The sequence below is a fragment of the Choristoneura fumiferana genome, chromosome 2, assembly GCF_025370935.1.
Source record: "Choristoneura fumiferana chromosome 2, NRCan_CFum_1, whole genome shotgun sequence".
In the NCBI taxonomy this organism is placed as follows: Eukaryota; Metazoa; Arthropoda; class Insecta; order Lepidoptera; family Tortricidae; genus Choristoneura; species Choristoneura fumiferana.
In genome coordinates, this window is record NC_133473.1 from 5296146 (window position 1) to 5315599 (window position 19454).

At 36.6% G+C, this 19454-nt stretch overlaps 1 protein-coding gene across 1 annotated transcript in view; it reads left to right on the top strand.

Annotated features, from left to right (window-relative positions):
• The window catches only part of LOC141445408 (transmembrane protein 135-like), a 55099-nt gene that overhangs the window by 28530 nt on the left and 7115 nt on the right, over positions 1-19454 (top strand). The gene's annotated exons all lie outside the window — the stretch shown is intronic.

Consider the following 19454-nt stretch of genomic DNA (forward strand, 5'->3'; position numbering starts at 1 on the left):
GCGCATTTCATTTTCGCTATGTTACGAGTACTTGTTCGTTTTAGTCTCGACATTTCATAATAGCGTGTCACGCTTAATATTAAACTACTTGCCAAATAAACTCCAAGATAAGAAGATTCTGACAATGCGGCGTACAAGTGTCAGGAGCCAAGAAACGTTGTCACACATTGTCCCAAGTTGCGAGTAACCTCGCACCCACGTGCCTGCACAAACTTACAACTTCTCCCGACGAAACAATACAAAAGAGAACATCAACCTCTCACCTTAGGGACTTAAAGAAATATATCGTGTTTGGCAATGGCAAAGTTTTGTTGGTAAAATTGGCACTCCAAGCGGTAATTTGCTCCTCGTGAATTATAACAAGCAACTTTCATGGACTCCGGAGTTGTTTTCAAATTGTATTCTGCTGTGAAATCATACTTGGTGTTTAGAATTGCTCTGTTGTCTGTAAAGTTGGTGGAAACGCTCTTTAATTTAGCTCGTGCGGAACAAATGCAATTTAAGAGTTACAAAATTATTTTGTATGAAAAATACATAGGTACTTAGTTTTTAAACCCATGGGTATTTTTTTTTTCAATGTATAAAGTAGGGCTAAACCTTGGGTTATCGGTGATACTTGATAATTCGGTGATACTGCTTTATTATCTTACACAGATCTCACTATGAGGAAATGTAAGCTATGAAATCGATGGCCGCTGTCAGTTTTGAATTTTGATGCTTGCAATCGGGTGGGCAGCGATTTAATTGTAAGCTCAACGTAAGATAATAACGCAGTATCACCGAATTACCAAGTATCACCAATAAGCCAAGGTTTCCCCTAGTTCACAAATAGGCTTAAATCGCTTGTTTAATCAGAAAGTCACATTTTATGTTCGAATAAAAATCACATAAGTTGTGCACCGTCGTGCACATTGTTTGAAATTTATCTGCTTTTTGTAAGCCAAAATTTATTTAAAAGCGGAAATTGAACCCAGTAAATAAATTCTGGCCAAACGTGCGAAAAGGAAAACCGTTCGAAAACAGGGGACTAATATTCAGAGACATTTCAGAGGATCATCGTAAACACCACAAAATCACGACATGACACATTGTACATATAAGAAACTAAAGCAGGCTTTTTACTATAAATCATTTCATTTGACTTAAGCGAAGGTTTTTTCGGAAGTCGATTCTACAAATATTATCAATGCGAAAGTGTGTGAGCTAATTGTGCTATTGCTAAAAAGGTTTGTCAGATTTGGATAAAATTTAGTATGTAGATATGTGTGTGTGAGCTGGTCGTATGGAATAACACATTTATTTTTATTATTTATTCCAATTCCAAGATTTTATTTCAACTGCTATTTATATGGATTACTCGTGCAAAGCCATGTAAAGTCTAGTAAAAACATAAAATTAACCATTCAAGTTTTCTTTTGCCTAATAGACCATTTCAGAGCGTAAAACAGTGGCAAGAAAGAATCATTTCTTCATGACTATGTACAGTGAAACGCATAAGCTTTATAGCAAACCAAGCTCGAAACTCAACCGGGGTAGTGCCTTTTCATATGCACGGTCAGGATTCCTGACTTTGCGTTGCATTCGGAAGTTAATCGGAATATTCGGGCAATAAATAATATGGTCTGTTAGAGCAAGAGATTTCCCGGCTGGGATTGGCCAGTTTGCCCGGCTTGGCGGCTTGCGACCGCAACCGGAGTAGGCTATTTGTCGGCCTCGGCCACTGCGCTGCCAAACTACTCTAACCGGCTCACAGCGTATTGTGAACTGAGTAAATTAAAGTGAGTCCGATTAAATCAAGAAGCAAACGCCTATCTAAATTAACAACATTGGATTTAACATATAACCGTCATAAAAGAGTTCCATTTAGAAAGGTGTGTATTTCCGTTCACTACCCATGTCCTTTTGCTATTAACGCGCACATGTTTTTTGTGTTTCCGTGGGTTTTAGATGTAAGTACGTTACTCACTAATTGAATGTAATCCTTTTTAAAGGGTTATAAACAGAACTTTAGTACCTTCGCTTCGCTGTCCTTCTGTTTGTCTATCACTGGGCTGTATTTCGACAACCGTCATGAAAATACAGCTAAAATAAAAGGTATAAGTACTCGTAATATGTATTTTTTTATTGCCACTGCAATAATAAATTGAAACGTGTTTTTTTAATTCTATTTGCGAAGTTTAAATGTATTGTATTCTCTAAAAAAGACTCCTGCTTGATAATATTCTTCTTCCTGAACTCACACGTTTATTATAGGATTTTGCAGCGGAAGAACAGTTCGTTGTTTTTGTACGACACCGTGACACAAATTGGGTATCGGCGACTCCTAGTCGAGCAGGGCGAACACGGTACACGATATTGACGGATTCCTTGCATCGAAGCCAACATGCAGTTGCATGTTTGAAATCCAATTTGCCTTTACAAAACGAACACAACAAGTTAACAGCCAGCTTCCAAATTTATTAATAGTTTACAACCCTTACACCACCCAAACTGACTACACCAAAATATTAAGCACACTTACGAAAACTTGCTTCTTAGCGTTTATGCCAGCAAAATTTGAATTACGTCTCTGAACTGGGATGCTCCTTAAGTAAACACAACGAAACAAAATGGAACAACAATCATGAATCTGACATCTCCTTTGCAATTAAAAAAAAACTGTTTTACTTCCGTCGAACAAGACTAAAAATAACTTTCATTATAAAGAGGAAACGCTAACAGCATCTTAGGAAACATTGCCCAGGGGATTCTTTAAAAAAAAATTAGTTTATTAGGTAACGAAATTCCACGTACACGTACATGTTTAAGTATAACCCAGAAGTAGTTTTGGTACGTTTTTTATTGTTTTTGTTTACAGCAACATGGCAAAATAGCAATAATGGCAGCACCCACTTGAAACGAAAATCGATCCCCTTGGCTCATGCCTAGCCATACTTAGTATAGTATTAGCGGGCTGTTCTCCGCAACTCGAAACCTATGTGCACCTATTTTGCGTGCTGGCTATAGGCACTATTCGTACAGTCACCAGAACCAATATCTGATACAAACGTGTATAAATATCTGATACGACTTTTTCTAGGGCCGGAAGGACGTGTCAGATATTTTTTCACGCTCCGCTGTGGCAGATATTATTGCTGGTGACTGTACCAGGCTAGCTCCTGGAGGAAGCTTAGCAGACCCTTAATATTGCCGACGAGTTCCTGGAAATGCCTACCCACAGACAAGAGCTGGATCGTTCCAAATACAAAAATATATATACTAAAGAGGATGACGATGACTTTGAGTATTAGATGATTTTTTTTTTATGGAATAGGGGGAAAACCTGATGGTAAGCAATTACCGACGTCTATGGACACGTGCAACACCAGAAGAATCTCTAATGCGTTGCCGGCCTCTTTTTGGCCTTTCTCGGTTTATTTAGCTAGCCTGGAATAGTGTCCCACTCCTGGGCAAAGGCCTCTCCTCTTGATCTCCATACCTCCCAGTCCAGTGCAATGACAGGCCAATCCATTGCGTACACGTCCAAATCGTTCCGCCATCTCCTTATTCTTGGTCTACCTCGTCGATGACAGTCCTCTCGCTTACTTGTCTGTAATTAACATTGACCAGAAGAAAGCTCAAGTACATAACACTACGACAGAACAAGCACGTTTGGCGTATAATTAGGAACAGAGCCGACTTCAAATGAAAAGGGATAAGGCAGGTATTGAGTGTGTCACGTTACATGACACAAATTTATTTTACATCTAAAATTTGGTTTGAGACTTATAACTTTTAAACCAGGCAAAGAAACCGTGGATCAGCACCCTGGTGTCCATTTTTTTTGTTTATTTATATACTTAAATTACAACTTTAGTACTACACATTATAATATTCACGCCAAACTGCTACGTATGACGGCGAAATTTTTTCAAATTAACTCCTATGAAAATACCTTTCAAAAAACCCGCACGGTTAAAGAATAAATAAATAAGTAGGTAACAAATAAATATCATGGGACATTATTGACATCAATTGCCCTTGTCCCAAACCACTTAACAAGCATTCGTATTATTCATACAAATATCTGCGCCCCGACCGGAGATCGAATCCCGGACCTCAAGCTTTGTAGTCGGATTTTCTAACCACTTGACTATCCGGTCATCTAAAAAAGTGATACTTGCTCTATGTAATGTCTTCAGTCAACTGGTGACCACGGCCGCTTCAATGTGGCCGAAATATCGTAAAAAATTATTAGTTTAAAATCCGTGATTATTTAACTAGCGAGTGTTAGAAATTTGAGTGGAAGAAGCGAAACTTTGAAATGTTTTATCATTCGAAGAAAGTAAAAATTATGCTGAATTTAAAACAGAAGAGGAATAGTAGAAAATGTCTGAAAACTGGTGAAAAAACTAATTTTGAGCTCTAGTTTTGTAGCAATTGCGGATTTGTATAACTTCTATTCGTTTTCAAAAAATGGTCCTCAGAACGCGTACGTTCAAAAATTTACTAGTCCTCGGATTCCCCTTATTTTTGCCTTTGTTATTCTATTCTTTATTTGAAACTTGTATGGTAAATCTGTTGCGAGCATTCGTTAAAGGTATGATTACAAAATTGAAACTATATTAGCTGTTCTTTTGTCGATTTGACCTTCGCTTATGACCTAGCTCAGGCCAATAAATCAGAGTAAATACTTCCGGTCACGACACGACACTAGTTCCGGTATCCTTCTTCGTGATATGATAACATCTCTACTGAAAACCTTTACAAATTGGGTTAGCGCTTGCAACAGAGCTGCGATAGTGGGGACAAAGAGATTCGTGAAATATCGGAGGAGTAAAGATTGGAGCGTTACGGCAAAACAGATGGAGAAATAAAAATGCAGTGACATTGCAGTGCCGTAATAACTCGATTCCTAATTTCCTATCTAGTTGCCTACATTTTTTACATGAGGTCAGTGCTGACAAGTATGGAAAGGCTTATTTTAACAAATTTCGAGTTGCTGTATCCGACGTTTCTCTCATTTTCCAGATTGCCTAAAGAAAAGTGTCCACTCTATGCTAAGGCAGGATAAATTATGCATAGAGTACATGCGAAAGTGTACGATTTATGAATGTTTGTTACTCTTTACGCAAAACGACACGACATAATTCTTGTGAAATTGGGAACACACTTAGCTTATAAACTGAATTAACACATAGAATTCTTTTATCTCGGAAAATTAAAAATTAAAGCTTAACGTTAGTTTACATAAGGAGGAAAAAACATAGGTAAGCTCCATTACCTATGTTTTTTCCTCAAAGTATTGACTTTGTATCCTATTCTTGAATGATATGAAAAACCTTAGGTAAGTAAAACCATAACAAAACCTGCAATAATCATTCAGCACGACCGCTGCATGAACGTATCTCCTAAACAGACACAAATGTCAAATAATGACGTCTAGATAAACTTAGATCAGCCAACCGAGAAACATTAAGCCTAATGTGTCCTTTGAGAATAAGGCACTTTTATTTACTGTCTGAATTGTTCTTGAAAGATAGCTGATACGAGATTGTAGGATGGTAGAGGTTTTATATTGGGATTGTTTAAAACAAGCGAGTCCACATGTTTTGTATGTATGTATGTAAACTCTTTATTGTACAAAATAAGTAAACAAACACAGACGACAAACAATGAAATATGTGTACAAAGGCGAACTTACCCCTTTAAGGGATCTCTACCAGTCAACCTTTGAGTGGATGAGAGGAGCATTCAGTCAGGGACAAACAAAAAAGTGAGTTTAAAAATTAAAATAGATAGTGGAAGCTACAATACATTGCTTTAAATAATATAATACACAAATGTATAAAATAATCCTAACATAAAAATCACTAAGTTCGATGGACACATAGATGACCTTGAGAAGCTGTCAGAGAAAGCCGTGGAATATTTTAAGAAATCTAGATTTAAGTTTTAATGTTTAGTTTTCATTTGTATTTCTTGCACAGTTGTGCAGTGACACTTATTCCATACGATAAATAATACATAAAAAAACACCTACTATATACAAATATACAAACAAAATAAGAATAATACGTATACGTGTTTTATGCGCGAACATGTTGTATTTGAACATGTATTGTAGTGGTGGACTAGGTATTGTAATAATATGATGAGGAAGTAAGTGTTGAGGGGTACCTAGCTAAGTTTATCTAATAACCTAACCTAATCCACAAAAAGTTGGAAAACCCCCGACTTTGTTACTTCAAAGTTCAATATCTCAAATACGGCTGAACTGATTTTGATAAAACCTAATTTCAAGTAAAAATACAGCATTCAAATCAGTCCACCCGTTTAAGAGCTACAGTGCCAAAAACAGACAGACGCACATAGCGCGCAAACTTATAACACCCCTCTTTTTGCGCCGGGGGTTAAAAAGCCGTGGTAGCCTAGTGGTTTAACTTACACCATCTCAAGCAGAGGATAGTGGGTCGAAACCCGGACTTATATAGATAGTGCCTCGAGAGTTGAAGTGAATGATTACCACACAGCTACAACATGCTGTGTAATGACAGCAGCATTTTGACATTTACTCATTCGTTTCATTCAATCCCTTTTTGTGTAATCAGTTCTTTATACCCGACTGGCCGAAGGAGGGTTATTGTAGTTGTATGTGTAATCAATCACTTCAGCTCTCGTGGCAATATCTATATTTACCTCTGAGGTATTGGGAACACATGTGCGAAGCGACATTTGACACTGACTTCGAGCTTTACGGTAAAGGAAAACATCACGAGGACCTGCACGCACCTTTGATGCAATTCAATGGTGTGTAAAATTACCAATCCGCACTGGGCTCACATGGGAACTACAGCCCAAGCACTATTATTCTGAACCTGTGCTCAGCTCAGCACTAGTTCTTTGTGATGTGGGGTTACGCCCGAGTGGGCAATGAGTGTACGATGGCTCTCGGTTATGGAATACTGATATATTTAATATTGGGAGCTTATATATTAGTTTTAATTACGTACAATACAAGTAGAGGGGGTAGGATTAAGATTAGGGTCGTAACGGAACTTCGCCTCCGCCTCCGTTACTGCGGAAGTTACGCAAGAAATCGTATCTTCGCCTCTGCCTCCGCCTCCGCATTTTTTTTGCGGAGTTTTAACGGAGGTTTATTTCTCACTTCATTATCTCGGCGCGCAGCGGGAACGCGGTCGGGGTGGGGGCCGGCGTATGTCAAATAACACACGACAGGAATCAACCTGTCTCGTTGCTTGGACGTACGAAATTGTAATGTATGTTTGATTGAACTGCAATTTTTTTAAGTGATTTTGTACAAAGTAATTGTTTATTTAAGTCACATGCACGATGAGGCCGAAAACAAGTGAGATTTGGCAGTTTTTTTTGAAATTTTAGAGATTTTTGAGTTGAATAAAGCATAAATTACTATTTTTTCCACATCCACTTTCACCTCCGCATCCGCCTCCGTTATCCTCCGCATCCACAGAGGCGAAACTCGTCGGCTCCGTATCCGCCTTCGCCTCCGCTAAGAAGGCCTCCGTTCCAACCCTAGTTAAGATGTATTAAGTGAAATAGTAATGCTTATTGACTGCTCCGAGGTATTGGATGAGCAGATACTTATTGCTAATGGCATTCCAGACCACCTTGTTCTCTGGGAAACCTACCACAGTCAGTTACCTACCACAGCTCACATAGGCCGGAGAGATGTGGAGAGGCGTGGTTCTTTCTTCTCTCAGATAGTGTCGAAATACTCCACCGGGTCGACCGCACCTTGCAATTTTTCGTCGTCACCATTCTACATTTTTGTCCGGCGCAATGAAGAGAAGCTAAATATTTCTGTTGAAATCGTGGGTTCCACCTTTGACGTTTGTTCCATTAAGAAAGAAAGAAAGAAAGAAAGAAAAGTTTATTTTGGTTCCAAAAAGTACCACCTAAAACTAAGACTAGAACTAGCACTAAAACTATGTTACTAGGTGACACGGCAGCACATTATGTGCAGTAACGCTGGTTTTCTGTGGAGCCCAAACGTTAAATTAAATTAAGATAACATTTCTCTCAATTATGTGGATGTTGACAATGGTTGAATTGATCAAGCCTCGATTTATAGCGTGTAGCTTTGTTTCTATGACGATGTTAGCCATAAAATATGTGAAACCGTGCTGTTTTAAAGATTTTTTAGAATATCATGTTTTAGAATGTTGTAGGTCAAGTTCGGTTAGTTTGACAGCATTTTTCGAAAAACTTAGTGTTTTGAAATAAACTAGTTTATGACAAATGGCAATGATGGAAAACGACCTTATGGCATATGAAATTCTGTAAGTAAACGATAGAGAAACAGGTTAGCTGAAAGAGATCCCTTGTAAGAGACAAGATAATTTTGTCCTTTTTTGCGTATTTTTTTTTAGGAAGTACCTAAAGAGTTTACATATGTAAAAACATAGAACCGAGTTATAAGAACCGACATTGATGTAGCAAATGTTTATTTTTGAATTTATAATAATTAGTGATTACATACTAATACAAGCGAAAATTAACTTGAATATAATGTACATTAGTACAAAATGTTTCTCAAACTTAACTATAAAGTAAAGTTGTCCATTGCGTTCTTCTAATACGACGCAGCAGTATATTTCACTGTCTCCTAAGACTGAATTGTGCCGCCGTAAATCACCAACGTACCTCTGTACTGTAAAAATGCTTGATTCAAAAAGTAAGAATGGAATTCTTTTACAGAATACGAAGTAAGTAGGTACGTGAATAAATCCAAAGACGTTTAGAACTTTATATATTATAAGTTATATTTTTTGTGGTATTCGTTTAGTTTAGTTTACATTAATAGTTTTTTTTTAATTCAGTGTAATATTCATTTCATTTTTAAGTTTCCATAATTATTATCTATAAATTCAAACAAAAAAATCCCATAGGAATACCTTGACAAATTTGTCAGTGTGTTTATGTAAGTAGCAAGGTTTTTTTCCATTTGCCTCACGTATCAAAAAAAATATTGCTAAGGGAGCAGAGACTCCCTGCGACAGGGTTCTACCAAATGTTACATACGCTCTTGTTAAGGTATTATTACATGAACCCTGAAAAAGGAACGCATTGTCATCCTTTTTTGGCAGTCGTATACTAATAAACACCTGCATTTGGATAACAGAACCTAGGTTGGTGTGAATACAAAAGTACTGCTGCAAATGAATCAGACTTGCACGTGGGAGTGATAACAATTTCAAAGAGGAAACGCTAAGATACCTAATCAGCAACTTGTACCCTAACCGCTTTAGCTAAAATATACAGAGATCGGTGAAATGAAATAGTCCAGGGGCTTATTTCACTAAGTGCAAGGCAGCCCAACGTGCTAAAGACGGGGCGAGGCGCTTTATCACACATACCGAGATGCTCTGGGGTCGCATTCCGCGCGCGGCGTTGTCACCTACGGCGATAAAAACGTGAGCGCATTAGCGACCCTGCAATGCCGCAGTGCGAAGGTCCTCGGGAAGGGCTCTTTGTAAGAAGGGAATTATAATGTTGTGTCCCCGCGGTACTTGATAACTCGCCGAGCTTCGCGTCCCGTGGTGGTTTCGTGAAAGAGGTCTTAGATTGCGGAAACCACACGTTCTCAGTACCTACTCATTAGATGCGGTACAGCCCCTGTCAATTTGCTGCACCGCTAATTAAGTGTATATTGATGACTGTGTTGAAAGGATCGGTTCAAGGGTACCCAAGTTTAGATATTAACCTTTTTCAAAAATGTTATTTACTTTTGATCCCACTAATATTATAAATGCGAAAGTTTGTAAGTCTGTTTGTTTGTTTAGTTTGAATGTTTCTTTCATCACGTCTAAACCGCTGAACCGATTTTCATGAAATTCGGTATACAGATAGTTTGAGTCCCGGGAAAGGACATAGGATAGTTTCTTTCCCGTAAAATTGCATGTTTCCCACGGGAAAGCGATAATCGAAGTCTACGCGGACGGAGTCACGGGTAACGACTAGTTATTTATAAATACGGATGTGAATTCGCTTTGAATGGTTGCTATGAAACAATATTTAACTTCGTCTGGAAAATTAAAGTAATTTCTCGTTCAGTTTCTAATAGATGACAGAAATATGTATGTATGTAAATGTATGTAAATACTTTATTGTACATAAAACACAAAAATAATACAAAAGAAAACAACAAAACAAAAGAGTACAAAGGCGAACTTATCCCTAAAAGGGATCTTATAAGGGATATTATATTGCCTGTACTCAATAACATCGCCTACTTTTTATCCGTATACTCGTTTACCCACGGCATTCATATGAAATTCCGAGATGTCTAAAGTCATGAGATTTTGCACGAGTGTTTGTCATATAACGTAAATGAAGACCACGATCTCCCAAAATTTAAATTCGACTGCTAGATCTAATGAATAACGCGAGCGAAGCCGCGTGTAAACGCTACTGAATCAATATAATAAATAAATAAAAAACCGGCCAAGAGCGTGTCGGACACGCCCAAGATAGGGTTCCGTAGCCATTACGAAAAAATCAAGTAACATTTTTCTAAGGATTTCGTATAATTCTCAAGCAATCTTAGCCGTTATAATTTTCCTTGCATTGAATACCATCCTGAATTTTTTTTAAATTTCCACCCAACAGTTTAGATTTTAGAGGGGGGGGCGCTCGATTTTAATGAAAATTTGCGCTTTAGTTGCATATTTCACAAACAGATCACTGAATTGAAAAATCGTCTTGAAAACCCCTCAATGGTTTTAAAAGACCTATCCGACTATAGCCCACACTATAGGGTTAGTCGAGAAAAAAAACACCCCTATTTACGGCCATGGGAGGTACCCTAAAAAAAAAATTTATTTTTTTATTTTACCCCTTTGTCGGCGTGACTGATATGTATACATATGCCAAATTACAGCTTTCTAGTACTAACGGTATCTGAGCTTAGCCATGGACAGACAAACAGACGGACGGACAGACATGGCGAAACTATAAGGGTTCCTAGTTGACTAGGTTCCTAGTTGACTACGGAACCCTAACAAGCTACTAAGTGAACGAGGCGAGGCGTGCATTTCTGATAATGTTATTTGTAGGCTCTACTTCACTTCTTTAATTCCTGCCTCAACCCAAACTCATAAAAAACTAAACAAGTAAAATGTAAAGAAATCCACATCGCAGCTAGCTCCGATTGTAGACTTAAAAACGTTGATAAGCACTAAACCACACCCACTTTCGAAGTTTAACTTCGAAACGCAAAACTTAAAAAAAACTTCTTCTGCGTTATAGTCTCGAGAACTGAGCGAAAAAAGTGTTAAGTCTGCGTTACTTGAAAGTTAAATGTTGCCGGGTATTGCGGGATTCCGTCGTAGACGTTTTGTGAGGCTGTTACGTCTGTATTTTCCGTCTTGTAAAATGAGGTTGCTTACGAAGTTTCGGTGTGAAACAATAAAATTTCATTTCAAAGTAAGTCGTCAGTTTTATCTTTGGATCAAATTAAACTATTATTTTACTCATCGCTTTGTGTTGTTTGCGTCGCAGATTTAAAAGTGTTTAGCTTATGTGCTTAAAAGTTTATACATAGTAGAAAAAACAAATGCCAAATGGACAGCAACTACTTAAAATATAGGAAATATCAAATTTTACGCAAAGGAGACTTTCTTTTATGTTTTGAAAATAATAAACTAGATTGATCATTTTTTGAATATTCTAAACAGGTTTTGATAAGTTCTCAAGGTCTTTATTTTATTTAAAGGTTTATAATAAATAATCCCTATTAATGAAAATTTCGATCTGTATCAATAACATGACTTTTTTGATATATTTTACACGTTCAACTTCCGGTCAAGGTAGACGAATTTTCAAAATCCATAAACGTAGTTATATTATTTACAAAAAAAAACAATGTCCCATTTACGTAAAATTTGCTATTTCCAATATTTAAGGTACTTGTTTTCATGTTGTCTTGATTTTTTCGACCCTATATATTTTACTGTACAGTACATAGGCCTAGCTGCATAGAACAATTTTAAAAAATATTACCAGTCTTATTGGTTACTTTTTAAAGTTTATGATAAATATTGTGATATTTTTATCACATATCAACCAATAATAATTTTTCTTTCACATTTTTATTAGATCTTACATCGTATTTAGATGAAAACTTATGCAAACTAATGTTTATTAGTAACAATCACAACTATTATATTGTTGTATTATATTGATTAGTCTACCAGTTCAGCAGAATATAAATCCCTTTATCCTACGAACTAATTCCAGACCAGCTTTTCATTAATTCAGTCCCACTAACCGCTTTCATTGTAAAAAGTAAAATGCATTACCAAGGAACTGCAAACCGACCGAGCACCTAAAGTGACATTGGCCACAGCTGTTAGTCCTCACCACTTCGTTTTTATCAAAGGAAATAATGAATGTCTTGTGCTCCCTTTTCATTTTCACTTTCGCCATTCAGTCATTTGCATTGCGCATGGCACAGCTGCTTTTAAATTCAGAGACGGTAAGCCCTCGCAAACCATTGCACCTTAAAAAATTCAGCTCTTAAAAAATATTCAGATATGGTTGCCTCTAACCATGGGCCTTTTAATGCAGGGTTCGATTGTATTCGCATAACTGAGCTACTTTTCTGCTGCAACTGTTTAAAAATATGATGATGAATATGTTTTTTTTTTATCTAATTTCCGATTTATGCGATACAATACTACCAATTTGACAGCACATTGATATTTTTTTATCTTAAAAAGATGGCATTCTGCCCTCGTACCATGAGACAGCTATAACACTGCCAAGTCGGATAGATTGATTTCGATTAAAGTTTGAGGATTAACAAAAATTGTCTAAATTCAAATTTTTCGAAAATGCTGCAAAACAAAAGTAAGTCAGTTACACAAGAAGAATCGAACCTTTCATTTGGAGCGCGGGCATACTGGCGGGAACCGCGCGGTTTCATTATTTACATGAAAATGTTCTAAAGCGTTCGGACATAACCGCGCGGTTGCCGCCAACTAACCGCGAGAAAATACAATCGCGCGGGGTCCCTGATCACTTCAAGCAGTTCGTCAAAAGATTTTACTGACATTCTTAAATAGTTAAAGAATTTTTCCTCAAACATTCTTAGTTTGGGATATAACGCAACGAAATGGCCATGTTTGAATCGATCACTAAATATTGGATGCACCCAATATCGCCTTTTTCTTTTCTTTATTGTAAGCAACCACTTATTTCCTCTTCGACGACCATCTTGAAACTAAACGCCAATCGCTAAATAACCGCGGTGTCTGAATAGTAAACATTTTTGCGTTTTAAACCGCGCGGGAATCGCACGATTTTGAAACCGCGCGGCGTGGTGCCCGCCAGACTGAACGCGCTCTTAAAGCTCCATGGTCAGGGAAATCCTGTATGTAGGTATTACCGACTATTTGATTTTGACCCACAGCTCAGTCAATTTCATAATAAATATCCTTGTCAGGCAATGTCATGTCACAATGACTCTTAACCGACTTCAAAAAAGGAGGTTATCAATTCGGTTATATTTATGAACTGATTCGATTTTTTTTGCGTTCGTCTAGGAATGCTTTCAATTAGATCCCATAATCACCAAATCAGGATCTGATGATTGGATCCTAAGGAAATCGAGGGAACTCTTCAAATGTTGTAGGGACACCTATGGTAATTTTGATAAAGCTGCACATTGTGTTAAAAGCATGAAAATCGGAGCGATTGATCTTTAGGCCATAAGAATGAATTTGACCCGTAGCACGAAAAAAAAGGAGAGGAGTTATGACGTAATTTTCTTTTTGTATGGAAAAAAATATTTTGTTCTGAAACTTATCATGTGTGGTATCTAATGAAAGGGATTACTAAGCCAATTCTAAAAATATACCACATTATTATATTTCAGTCACTTGTTTTAAATTAAAATAACAATCATTTTCAAAACATACCAAGTTTGGGCGCCTCCAGATATTATACGGTTGAATCATTATTTGTAAAATATACCTAAAATGATATATAATACTCGTAGCCTCTCTCCACCTCGTATCCAACCTCAAGAAAGCAATTTTGAAAATATTTGCATTTAGTGTGTAGTGACTGAGTGCGCCACCGGCTGCCGAGCGAGCAAGGCAGGGAAGCAGGCAGGAAGCAAGGTAATATTAAAAAAAAATACTAAATGTAAATATTTTCAAAATTGCTTTCTTGTGGTTGGAATGAAGCTATTACATATCATTTCAGGTATATTTTACAATATCAGGAGGAGCCCAAACTTGATATGTTTTAAAAATGGTTTTTATTTTAATTTAAAACAGGTGACTGAAATATAACGATGTGATATATTTTTAGAAACGGCTTATTAAGTCCTTTCATTAGATACCACACACGATAGGTTTTAGAACAAAAAATTGTTTTTTCCATACAAAAAATATGTCGTCATAACTCCTTTCCTTTTTTTCGTGCTATGGGTCAAATTGATTCTTATGGCCTAAAGATCAATCAATCAATAAATTAACACCATGTGCAGTTTTTTACTGAATTTCGGGGTGTACCGCTAGCACTATACCTAGTCCGTTTGGTTGATATTTGGTACTTATATCAAAAATAGATGATGCAAATCATGTAAATTTTTGAGAAATAGACTAATTCAATTTGCCTTTGCGATGCCGTAAGACGGGTTTCATCTTTTAGTTCATCTGCAGTAAAAAAAAGTATATCAAAAAACGGCATTAATTTTTCTGAGCCAAGCTCAAATTGCCTTTGTAAAAGTGCAGTCAAATTTTGCTTTATGCACGAGAACAACATAAAAAATGTCCCTGATTTAAAACAGGTTGCGTGACTTTTGGCCTTTATATTTTCGTTGAATGTAGAGCTTCAGTATTTCGTATTTACCTAATATTTTGAAGTAAACAACTAGAGAGTATATTGTTCATAGCCAAAGGATCCTGAACTACGGGCGTATGGAAACTACGAGAACACAATGGTTGCCGTACTAACAACCGATACGAAACAAACACCGAAGGCAAGTATTCGAATAAACGTTAGTGGCGGGTTACAAAGCCCAACAAACGTCGACAACTTCAGCTTTGAATGGTGGCTATTCAAACAAGCTATAAGCAACGCAGTTAAGGATAGGTATGTTAACAGTTTACTGTGGACATTTAAAATCAGGACATTATACCGGGTGTGGCCTGTGTAATATCAGCAAATAATTAAAACATAGATCTTACTCGTCAAATTAACCATTAGTTCAGCAACTTTTAAAAATAATTATTATTTTAATTTTTATTACACTTTAAAATTTATTCGAAGAAGCAATGTAAAGCAAAATGCTTGATGTTTATAGCGTGACAGACGACGCCAGTTGGATTCTAGGATGGCGTACATTGATTACAGTATTTAATTTGTATGAAAAGGAAAAATCTAAAGACTCCATTATTTTTAAAAGTCGCTGAACCAATGTTGTTCAGTTTTACGAGTACGATCTCATCATCATCATCATCCCAGCCTATATACGTCCCACTGCTGGGCACAGGCCTCCTCTCAGAACAAGAGGGCTTGGGCCATAGTTCCCACGCGGGGCCAGAGCGGATTGGGAACTTCACACGCACCATTGAATTGCTTCGCAGGTTTGTGCAGGTTTCCTCACGATGTTTTCCTTCACCGCAAAGCTCGTGGTAAATTTCAAATGTAATTTCGCACATGAATTTCGAAAAACTCAGAGGTGCGAGCCGGATACAGTCTATGTTTTAATTATTTGCTCTTATTATAGGCCACACCCGGTATAAGGTTGGCAAATGATTCGTTTATATAACGCTGTGAACATAAAAATTTAGTTTCAAATTTGAACCCTACTAACCCCAATACTAACTCCTATATTTTTGAATTTTTTGATTTTATTAAATAAATATATTAACTTTAATGTGAGATTTTAGTTATAGTATGAAATTTCATTGAAAAAATCATCGTGAGGTACCTTATTCATCTGCGAAACGTAATTTTTATGGCGTTTGTAAAGTTTCCAGTACGTACTTACTGGCCATCATTAAAAGTGATATCAGATGGTTCACTAGAGCGAATGCTCAATTTTTCATTCAATCATGGTCAAATGGTGTAGCTTGAACGACAAAGAAAAGAACATTCTTGCAAAAGCAATGACTTGAAAGTGAATTTTTATGTGTTCAGATTTATTTCTTTTTTTTTCCGAAACTAACACCAATTGACACTAACAAAATGAGTTATTATGACCTAGTCCCAAACTAAGCAAAACTTGTACTATGGTACTAGACAACGGTAGAAATTTACTTTATATATATTATAATAATATATAATAGGGCAACATCGATGAGAAAATAAGCTCACAGTTTGTTCCAAAGAGCTTATCAAAAGTACACCAAGTTTTTTCGAGAAAAAACGCGAAAGTTTGTCGAAAAGGCGTAAGTAGTGATAATTTTTAAGCTGGTTGTTTTTTCATACGAAGGGTAATCTTTTCCATGAAGTGGCAGTGATTATTATGTTCTTAAATTCGTTATTCACCATGATAAACGATTTTTGATAAAATACGTTACTACTTTCGTTACGATTACGTTACATTTTTCAATTTTATGTAGCGTATTTTGATACATAACGTAACGTAAAAATGTTGGTAAAGGGAGTTCACACAGAAAAATTCTAACTTACACCAGTTTATTATTAGGTTTCCAATGACTGCACGCACAGTAAGTTAGTTAGATGGATATTTTGAAGTTAAATAAATTTTAATCTGTAGGTGCAGGGATCGGCACAAGAGAATTGTGGCGAGTTCTGTGTTCACGTCCTGCTACATGCATAGCGTATTTAAAGTGAGAGACAAACGGAGAGATTCACTTACCTACTTAGTTCATTTGTTACCTAAACTTAATAATCATAATAATTTATTTCCAAAAACATCTTTTTACATTGTCCACTTAACTAAGATACTACTTCCTAAATTGGTAAAACCTGTGATTTAGGGTTTTGGCCATTTCTTTGAGGTATTTAATAGCTTGTACAGTCGAAGTCACAAGCATGCTCACAACTAGGTGGTAGGACCTTGTGCAAGGTCCGCCCGGATTGCTACCACCATCTTCCTCGCTAATCCTGCCGTGAAGCAGCAGTGCTTGCACTGTTGTGTTTCGGCGTGGTGAGTAAGACAGCCGGTGAAATTACTGGCACGTGAGGTATCCCATCATAGGCCTCTAGGTTGGCAACGCGTCTGCAATACCCCTGGCGTTGCAGATTTTTATGGGCGGTGGTGATCTCTTACTCATTTGATCGTTTGCCATCCAGTCGAATAAAAAAAAACCACATCCAAATTCGTTATGCTTATAAATGTGCACCTTATTGTCAGTGTTAGAGAGGCATGTAAAGATACACTTTTGGAAAGATGTTCGTCAACTAGAGGTACTTCTACTTCCACATTCTCATGTTTAGCTCTATAGATCTCATATAGGACAGATTTAAGATCAGTATCGTCAGAAAGTTCTAGTAAAAAATAAAACTTCACTTTATTATATGAGATGTATTTTTTTTTCATACATACGTTATCTAATGGGAATTTTTACCAGTTTGATCTAGCTTTATAAAATTTGCGTTACGTTTTATGGTAACGTGACGTATTTTTTTTATGTAATTTCTATGTTCACATTGGTTAAAATTCGCGGCCTTCCCTTATATAACGCTGTGAACATAAAAATAATAGTTCTAAATTTAATGAAAACTAACCCCAATACTACTCCAATATTTGCCATGAAAGATCTTGATTTTATTAAATAAATATATTAGTTTTAATGTGAGATTTTAGTTATAGTGGGTAAGGCCGCGAATTTTGACCAATTTGGACGTTTCAAATTTGGAAGGCTGATAAAAAAAAACTGATAACACCTAGAGGTTTAATTTTTTTTTATTATATGACACGATATAAACTCTCAAGGTCGCAAATGAGATAATTGATTTAAACCCTTTTAAAAAAAATAATAAAAATATATTACCGTCAAAAAACGTAACGAAAATTGACTATTTTTTTTGACCACGAGTACTTAATACTTATTATTTCATGCTATTAACTTCTCATGATCATGATTTTGTTTAAACGAAATTTTATGATATAAACGATAGTCCTACCGATTGCGGAATCATGATAATCAAATAATTTTCATGTTTTATATTTATTTCTTTTCACGTGCCAAAAACCACGTTTTCGTTACGAATACTTAGGTGACGCTTTTTAAGCTACCTTTAACGCCAATTTCGGTAGAAATTAGTTTTTGTACACTGGCAACTAATACTCTAATAGGGCAACATCGATGAGATAATAAATCTCATCAGTTTGTTGACAAACAGCCATCAAAAGTGACGCGGAGGTTTTTTTTCGAAAAACGTCGAAAGTGCTTGTTCGATTTAAGGGTAAGTAGTGATTATTTTAACTGGTTGTTTTTCATACGATAGGGTAATCTTTTCCATGTAAGTGGCATGTGTTATTATGTTCAAAATGTCGTTATTCACCATGATAAACGATTTTTTGTATAAAATACGTTACACTTTCGTTACGATTACGTTACATTTTTACAAAATGCTACGTATTTTGTACATAACGTAACGAAAAAATGTGGTAAAGGGAAGTTCACACAGAAAAATTCTAACTTACACCAGTTTATTATTAGGTTTCCAATGACTGCACGCACAGTAAGTTAGTTAGATGGATATTTTGAAGTTAAATAAATTTTAATCTGTAGGTGCAGGGATTCGGCACAAGAGAATTTGGCGAGTTCTGTGTTCACGTCCTGCTACATGCATAGCGTATTTAAAGTGAGAGGACAAACGGAGAGATTCACTTACCTACTTAGTTTCATTTTTACCTAAACTTAATAATCATAATAATTTATTTCCAAAACATCTTTTTACATTGTCCACTTAACTAAGATACTACTTCCTAAATTGTAAAACCTGTGATTTAGGTTTTGGCTAATTCTTTGAGGTATTTAATAGCTTGTACAGTCGAAGTCACAAGCATGCTCACAACTAGTGGTAGGACCTTGTGCAAGGTCCGCCCGGATTGCTACCACCATCTTCCTCGCTAATCCTGCCGTGAAGCAGCATGCTTGCACTGTTGTGTTTCGGCGTGGTGAGTAAGACAGCCGGTGAAATTACTGGCACGAGGTATCCCATCATAGGCCTCTAGGTTGGCAACGCGTCTGCAATACCCCTGGTGTTGCAGATTTTATGGGCGGTGGTGATCTCTTACTCATTTGATCGTTTGCCAATCCAGTCGAATAAAAAAAAACCACATCCAAATTCGTTATGCTTATAAATGTGCACCTTATTGTCAGTGTTAGAGAGCATGTAAAGATACACTTTTGGAAAGATGTTCGTCAACTAGAGGGTACTCTACTTCCACATTCTCATGTTTAGCTCTATAGATCTCATCATAGGACAGATTTAAGATCAGT